This window comes from Triticum dicoccoides, chromosome 6B, assembly GCF_002162155.2.
Source record: "Triticum dicoccoides isolate Atlit2015 ecotype Zavitan chromosome 6B, WEW_v2.0, whole genome shotgun sequence".
Taxonomy (NCBI): Eukaryota; Viridiplantae; Streptophyta; class Magnoliopsida; order Poales; family Poaceae; genus Triticum; species Triticum dicoccoides.
This window is the reverse complement of record NC_041391.1, coordinates 26,619,133-26,627,571: the sequence shown is the minus strand read 5'-3', so window position 1 is coordinate 26,627,571 and position 8,439 is coordinate 26,619,133. Positions and strand designations below refer to the sequence as shown.

General features: G+C 44.4%; 1 pseudogene; it reads right to left on the bottom strand.

Annotated features, from left to right (window-relative positions):
• Positions 1–4,623: 4,623 nt before the first annotated feature.
• Positions 4,624–7,199, bottom strand: LOC119320610 (annotated as a pseudogene).
• Positions 7,200–8,439: the final 1,240 nt, after the last annotated feature.

Here is an 8,439-nt window from a genome sequence, read left to right as displayed (position 1 = left end):
GAGACAGTTTTGTGATAAGATAATTTGTAACGAGTAACAAGCAATGAAAGTAAATAAGGTGCAGAAAGGTGGCCCAATCCTTTTTGTAGCAAAGGACAAGCCTGGACAAGTTCTTATATGAGAAAAGCGCTCTCGAGGACACATGGGAATTATCGTCAAGCTAGTTTTCATAACTCTCATATGATTCGAGTTCGTTACTTTGATAATTTGATATGTGGGTGGACCGGTGCTTGGGTACTTCCCTTTCTTGGACAAGCATCCCACTTATGATTAACCCCTATTGCAAGCATCCGCAACTACAAAAGAAGTATTAAGGTAAACCTAACCATAGCATGAAACATGTGGATCCAAATCAGCCCCTTACGAAGCAACGCATAAACTACGATTTAAGCTTCTGTCACTCTAACAACCCATCATCTACTTATTACTTCCCAATGCCTTATCTAGGCCCAAACAATGGTGAAGTGTCATGTAGTCGACGTTCACATAACACCACTAGAGGATAGACAACATACATCTTATCAAAATATCGAACGAATACCAAATTCACATGACTACTTATAGAAAGACTTATCCCATGTCCTCAGGAACAAACGTACTACTCACAAATCATTTTCATGTTCATAATCAGAGGGGTATTGATATGCATTAAGGATCTGAACATATGATCTTCCACCAAATAAACCAACTAGCATCAACTACAAGGAGTAATCAACACTACTAGCAACCCACAGGTACCAATCTGAGGTTTTGGTACAAAGATTGGATACAAGAGATGAACTAGGGTTTGAGAGGAGATAGTGCTGGTGAAGATGTTGATGGAGATTGACCCCCTCCCGATGAGAGGATCGTTGGTGATGACGATGGTGATGATTTCCCCCTCTCGAAGGAAAGTTTCCCCGGCAGAACAGCTCCACCGAAGCCCTAGATTGGTTCCGCCAAGGTTCCGCCTCGTGGCGGTGGAGTTTCTTCATGTAAGCTTGCTTATGATTTTTTCCAGGGTAGAAGACATATAGTAGAAGATGGGTACCGGAGGCCTGTCAGGGGGCCCACGAGGCAGGGGGCGCGCCCTAGGGGGGTGGGCGCGCCCCCCACCCTCGTGAACAGGGTGTGGGCCCCCTGACGCTGATTCCTTCGCCAATATTTTTTATTAATTCCAAAAATGAATTTCATGGAGTTTCAAGACTTTTGGAGCTGTGCAGAATAGGTATCTAATATTTGCTCATTTTCCAGCCCAGAATCCCAACTGCCGGCATTATCCCTCTTCATGTAAACCTTGTAAAACAAGAGAGAATAGCCATAAGTACTGTGACTTAACGTATACTAAGAGTCCATAATGCAATAAATATTGATATAAAAGCATGATGCAAAATGGACGTATCACCGGCCTGTTTGAAGACCCAGCATTCTCTATTGGTATGGTTGGCCAGTTTATCTAGGGTGCCGTGGATTTGGCATGGACGATCGAGTATGCGGTCCAAGATGGACGGGTCCAGATTGTTTCTCTTAAATGGCTTCTTCCGCTGACTGGACTTGGAGCCACTGAATCCGGCGTTGACTGCCGTGTTTTCGGCATTGTTGCCATTATTTTCACGCTTGTGTCTGTTGCGTTGGGACTTTCCGTTGTTATCTCTGGCTTCAGAACTGCCTAGTTTACTTGAGGTGTTATGGCTACGAGCTAGCCGGCTGTCCTCGCCTGCACAAAAGCGGGTCATAAGCGTCGTAAGGGCTTCCATGGACTTCGGCTTCTCTTGGCCAAGGTGTCGGGCGAGCCACTCGTCACGGGTGTTATGCTTGAAGGCAGCTAGGGCTTCGGCATCTGGACAATCGATGATTTGGTTCTTTTTAGTTAAGAATCGAGTCCAGAATTTCCTGGCCGACTGTCCGGGCTGTTGTGTTATATGACTTAAGTCATCAGCGTCCGGGGGTCGTACATAAGTGCCCTGAAAGTTGTCAAGGAATGCTTCTTCTAGGTTCTCCCAACTACCAATGGAATTTTCGGGCAGACTGTTCAACCAGTGCCGAGCTGGTCCCTTGAGTTTTAGCGGGAGATACTTGATGGCATGGAGATCATTGCCGCGGGACATATGAATGTGGTGAAGAAAGTCTTCGATGCATACCGCGGGATCTGTTGTCCCATCATACGGTTCGATGTTACGGGTTTAAACCCTTCTGGGAATTCATGTTCCATTACTTCGTCAGTGAAGAATAGGGGGTGTGTGGCACCTCTATGCCAGGCTACTTTGCGACGTAGTTTGGATGGAGCTGGTCTGCTGTATTCGGCTCGGACAGATTTGTATGTAGTGTATCCGGCGTGACGGTCATCGTCGCGCGTTGGGGCACGCCGCCGCGACCCGAAGGTCGATCTGGGCTGTCCTGCTTTGTTTTCCAAGTCATATTGCAGGTCATGTGTGTATCCTTGAGCCTTTGTGTTTCTATTGTTCGGCGAGGTAATGAGGGCTGAGATTCCGTTTTGTCTCGGCCGGATGGCGGTCGGTCAGCTGGTAGTGCTGGTTCCAAGGCCTCGTCATCGGATTGAGGTAACAACTTGCGCTTCGGGTAACTTTTATTTGGGCGTTCGAGTCTGTATTCCTCGTCTGCCAGGACCTTGGTCCATCTATCAGTCAGCAAATCTTGATCAGCTTGAAGCTGCTGCTGCTTGTTCTTTAGGCTCTTCGAAGTGGCTATAAGCCGGCGCTTGAAGCGCTCCTGCTTGGCGGGATCCTCAGGTACGGTAAATTCGTCGTAGCCGAGGCTCACCTCATCCTCGGAGAGGGGCATGTAATTGCTGTCTTCCGAGTCTTCATTCGTGGCCTGTTCATCAGGGCTAGCTCGCCCGTCCTCCCGCCTGGCCTATTGAAAGCTTGGCTGGGCGGGATCGTCTTCATCTTGGGCATCGTCCGGAGTTCTATTGTCTCCTGTGCCGGTATCGCTGTTTTTACCATGGCGTGATTTAGAGCGGCGCCGCTGACGTCGGTGCTTCGGCTGCTTCTCAGGAGGTTTATCCTCACTTGTATCCTTTTTGTCCTCCCCATTGTCTTCTTTGGGGGTATCCACCATGTAAATGTCATATGATGAGGTGGCTGTCCAGCACCCTGTGGGTGGTGGTTCCTGTTCTTCTCCTGCATCGTCGTCCATACTGTCGATGTCTTCGGAGTCGAAGTCAAGCATGTCAGTCAATTCGTTGACAATGGCTATCAAGTGGGTTGTGGGTGGGCAACAAAGTTCTTCGTCGTCCGCTTCCCACTCAAGCCGGACGTAGTTCGGCCAAAAAATCTCCTGACAAGGAGAGAGATTTTAGAGAGTTCAACACATCACCCAAGGGTGAGTGTCGGAAGATGTCCGCGGAGGTAGACTCCGAGGTCGGCGCCCAATTAGAATCGATGGGTGAGGACACATGCGGTTCGTAACCTATATCCGGAGATGAGTCCGAGGGTCCGATGACACAAGCCTCGTCAGAGGTTAGATCTGTGTTCGGCTCAAGCGTCGTTGAGTATGCAGCTTCCGTGGCGGGGTCCAGCCCCCCGTCCTCGAACGGCACGATCTGTTCTGGATCTAGGGCCAGGATAGTTACATGTGCTGTCTCCTAAGCATAGTCCGATGACAGATTTAAGTCATATTCATTGTGGCTACAGGGTGCGGCTGTCATGGGTTTGAATCGGTCGAAGTTCAAGTCTCCCCGGATGTCGGCGGTGTAGTTCAAGCTTCCAAACCTGACCTGATGGCCAGGGGCGTAGCTGTCGATCTGCTCCAGATGGCCAAGTGAGTTGGCCCATAGTGCGAAGCTGCCGAATACGAAGATCTGTCCGGGGAGAAAAATCTCACCCTGTATCGCGTCGTTGTAGATGATTGAAGGAGCCATCAAGCCTTATGGTGATGAAATAGTGGAACTCTCAATGAAAGCACCAACGTTGGTGTCAAAACCGGCGGATCTCGGGTAGGGGGTCCCGAACTGTGCGTATAAGGCTAATGGTAACACAAGGCGGGGGACACGATGTTTACCCAGGTTCGGGCCCTCTCTATGGAGGTAATACCCTACTTCCTTCTTGATTGATCTTCATGATATGAGTATTATAAGAGTTGATCTACCACGAGATCGTAGAGGCTAACCTTAGAAGCTTGCCTATGATTATGATTGTGGCTCTCATCCTACGGACTAAATCCTCTGGTTTATATAGACACGGAGGGGGCTAGGGTTACACAGAGTCGGTTACAGAGAAGGGAATCTACATATCCGAATCGCCAAGCTTGCCTTCCACGCAAAGGAGAGTCCCACCCGAGCACGGGGCGAAGTCTTCTATCTTGTATCTTCATAGTCCAACAGTCCGACTAAAGTATATAGTCCGGCTGTCCGAGGACCCCTTAATCCAGGACTTCCTCAAGCACATTATCTCCCGAAAGAATTTATCTATTATATACATAAAACAGAAGTCAAATAAGCAGGGCCGTCTCCAGGAATTCGGGGGCCCGGTGCGAAAAGAAAAATGGGGCCCTAAATTTTAAAAAGTATACAATTACGCAAGCATAACCACCTAATTATGTAATTAAAATTTATATTATTTCATACAATGCTTAGAATATTCTGAAGTATGAATGCGAAATACTAAAACCAATAAACTGACCTCATTCTCTATTGAAATGTGCCATCCGTCTTGTGTTTCTTGAAATGAAATCTTCAATTACATCTTCATAATTAATCTTCTCCAAGACATCATTTTCAAGTGCTATTGTCGCCAAACCATTGAGTCTTTCTTGTGTCATAGTTGAACACAAATATGATTTCAACAACTTGAGTTTATAGAAGCTCCTTTCCGCAGTTGCAACAGTTACAGGAATGGTTAACAAAATCCTGTAGGCAATAATAGCATTAGGATAGAAGGGGCGCTTCATCAGAATCTCAAGAATATCAACTGGGCCCATAGATTTCTTAACTAAATCCTGGATGAAAATTAACTCGTAAAAAAATTCAGCTCCATCAATGTCTTTGTGTTCTCCACTCTTAAGTGCATCCTCAAGATTAACACAAGCAGCCAGCAAACTCTTATCATCCATAGATCGCAGCCTATCTGAAGTAAATAAGAAACCAAAAGTTTTTTCATACCCCTGATATTGCTCAAACCTCCTGGTAAGTGAAACTATAGCTTGATCGACCACTTGCAGAAAATAATTGACCCTAAATGACTCCTCTGCAGATTGTGAAGCAATAGATGCATCATCTGCACCCTCATCGAATTGTCTTCTTCTTCTGATTTTCCGCTTGGTGCGGAACTCTTGATGAATATCCATCTCAAGTGCAATTTCTTTTGCATCTTCCAATGCTTTTGAAAAGCCACTTTCTCTATACTTCTTGAAAAAGGAAAGCAGACCCTGTATAGACTCAATTGCAATATCAATAAGCGTGTCCTTTGATTGTAGCTGCTTGCTGACCAAATTAACAGCGGATAATATATCATACCAGATAATTATTGACACTAAAATTCAAAACCGCCAAGTTCATTTTCTGCCAATGATTGTGCTTCACTACTTGTCAATGGATCCATATCAGTTTCAGCCACTTGTAGTAAAGCCTCCCTTATTTCTGGTATTTGAATCCGTATAGCCTTAACACTCTCAACATGACTCTCCCAACGAGTAGATGACAATGACTTGACAGTCAACTTCTTTAAGTTATCTTTGAGAATTTGCCATCGTTTAGTCGAAATAGCAAATATTCTATAGATGCGTTGTATAATTCCAAAGAAGTCTGTTGCTTTACGGCAAGACTTCGCCATATCGCATAGTGCCAGATTTAGACTATGACAACCACAAGCTGAATAAAATGCCCTTGGATATTTGTCCAGAAATTTCTTTTGTACCCCTTTATTGTTTCCTTTCATATTTGACCCATTATCATAACCCTGTCCTCTCACATTGTCCACATCAAGGCTAAGATTATTCAACTCCTCTTCTAGAACATTAAACAAACCTTGCTCAGTGGTATCATTCACCTCCAAAAAGCCTAAGAAAGATTCTTCGATGCAAACAGAAGTAGAAGATGTATCTACATACCTAATTATCAAAGACATTTGTTCTTGGTGGCTTGCATCAGGAGTACAATCAAGAATAACTGAGAAATATTTTGCTTCCTTTACCTTTTCAATGATTCTTGACCTGATGGCAGTAGCGAGCATGTTTATTAACTCATTCTGTATAGAAGGGCCAAGGTAGTGATCACGAATTTTTTCATTGGTGATGCGGTCAACATGCTCTTTGATAACTGGGTCAAATTCAGCCAACATTTCAATCAGTCCTAGGAAATTCCCGTTCCTCTCTTGGTACAACTTGCTATTGCTGCCACGAAATGCTATATTATGTTCTCCAAGAAATTTTACAATCAATAAAATCCTGAGCAAAACTTTTCTCCAATGCTCCTTATCCTTTTCAAGTTCTCGCTGAGCAACTTTATCAATTGTTTGATTCTTCTGCATCCTGAGACGGAAGTCATACCATGCAGTCATATTTGTGATATGCTCTCTACTTGATTCATGCTCTTCTAGTCTAGCCCCAAGATGAATCCAGTCACTTAAACCCTCATTTGCTAGCTGTCCTCTCACATGCCCCCTTTTTAATAATTTGCAACAAAAACAAAATGCTTTATCGAGGCCGCTGTTGTACACAAGCCACTCTCTGTCAAACTTTTCTCCATTTGGGAGAATTCTACTAAATGATAATGCAGAAAACCTTCTAGAGAACTTGTCATAAGGACCATACTCAATATCTTCTCTTTTAGGACCCTTTTGCAGCAAGATATCAATCTTTTTTGGATCAAGTCCATCCCAATTTCTAGGATCAAATATATCAGGCTGAACGGAATTATTCATGTCATCCAAAATATTAGGATCATGATCTTCATCTAAAATATTGACATCATTACCTTCATCAATTTCTGTAGCGGCAACCTCAACCTCTTGCGCATTATCAGCAAGACCATGATCACCTTCATGAATTTTTGCAGTGACAACCTCAACCTCTACTGCATTATCATCGTGACCATCATCAATATTACCATCTGGAGTATGATTTTCAGAATTATTTTGGGGTACTATCACAGCATATTTATCAAGAGCACCCCTTTGAATTTCAGCATCTTTTTCTAATTTTTGTTTCTTCTTACGCTTGAAGGCACCAGAATCATACTTTCTTCCAGAACTAGAATGCATGATTATTACTATTTCAATGAAATATATACTCTTTCAATTTATTTGACCTGATGAGCTCACATGAAATATAGGCTTGTGACATGTATAGGTAGTTCAAAAAACTTACAATCAGATAGAACCTTGATTTTGTACTTGGACGATAGTACGAGCAACTACTGAAATTCTCGAATCTGTGACTACTTCTGAACTTGAAGGACTGCACAAAAAATCGTTCCCAAACATATTAACACAACTCTGCAATTTGTATCAAAATTAGAGAAAAGGGGAGAGCGTAGGGAGCAGGGAGGGCACCACACCGGTTGGTCTTCTGTTCCTGTTGGGCGGTACCGCGGCAGTGTCGGCCGGCCGCCGGCGCGACGGCGTCCAGCGCTAGAAAGTAATCCGCTTCTTGCCCGTCGCCTCGCTGAACCTGCAAGGTTGCAACGCGATCGCCACCGAGCCGCCGATTCAGTCGGAAGCGATGGGGAGATGGAAAGCCTAGCGATCAGGCAGGGAATAGGAAGCGGAAGTTACGGAACGTACTGCATTGGGGCTGTCGTTTCATCTACGATCGATCAATCCACGCGACGGGAAAGCGTATCGCTGAGACTTGACCGGACCAGGCCCAAGAAGGCCTAAAACTGATTATTTTTTCAGACTACATATATGTATATGGACCCTAGTTGGGGACCCCAGGATTTTGGGGGCCCTGTGCGAGCGCACAGCTCGCACAGGCCCTTGGACGGCCCTGCAAATAAGCCATCGCGTTCATCCACATAAGCTAAAAATATTTTATCCGTCGATCTCAATTATCATGGCTAGGATTTAAAGATCTAAAAGTTACGCACAATGTTTTACATGTACAACTATTGCTAACATGTCACGTATACACCCTTTTAACAACAAGTCACGCATGCAACCATTGGGTAGAAACACATAGCATCCGGTGGAAAAAAAAGGTATAAACACATACCAATCGGACTCTACAGGAGTTGCTACTTAATTAGAAATCTTATTTCCACCCGGACATGCACGCATAGCTATTGGACTCTACCTATGCATTAGGTAGAAAGACAAAGCATCGAAAGACAAACAGGTCATCAGATTGTACCCGTCCAAAAAAAAAAAACAAGCCATCAGATCGTCCACATATATACTAAAAATAGTTGTTTTTAGGGTTATACCAAAAATAGTTGGGCCATTGATATTTGAAAAAAAGACACGCACGCTCCTGATGGAAGGAAGTATATGGAGTCGATTT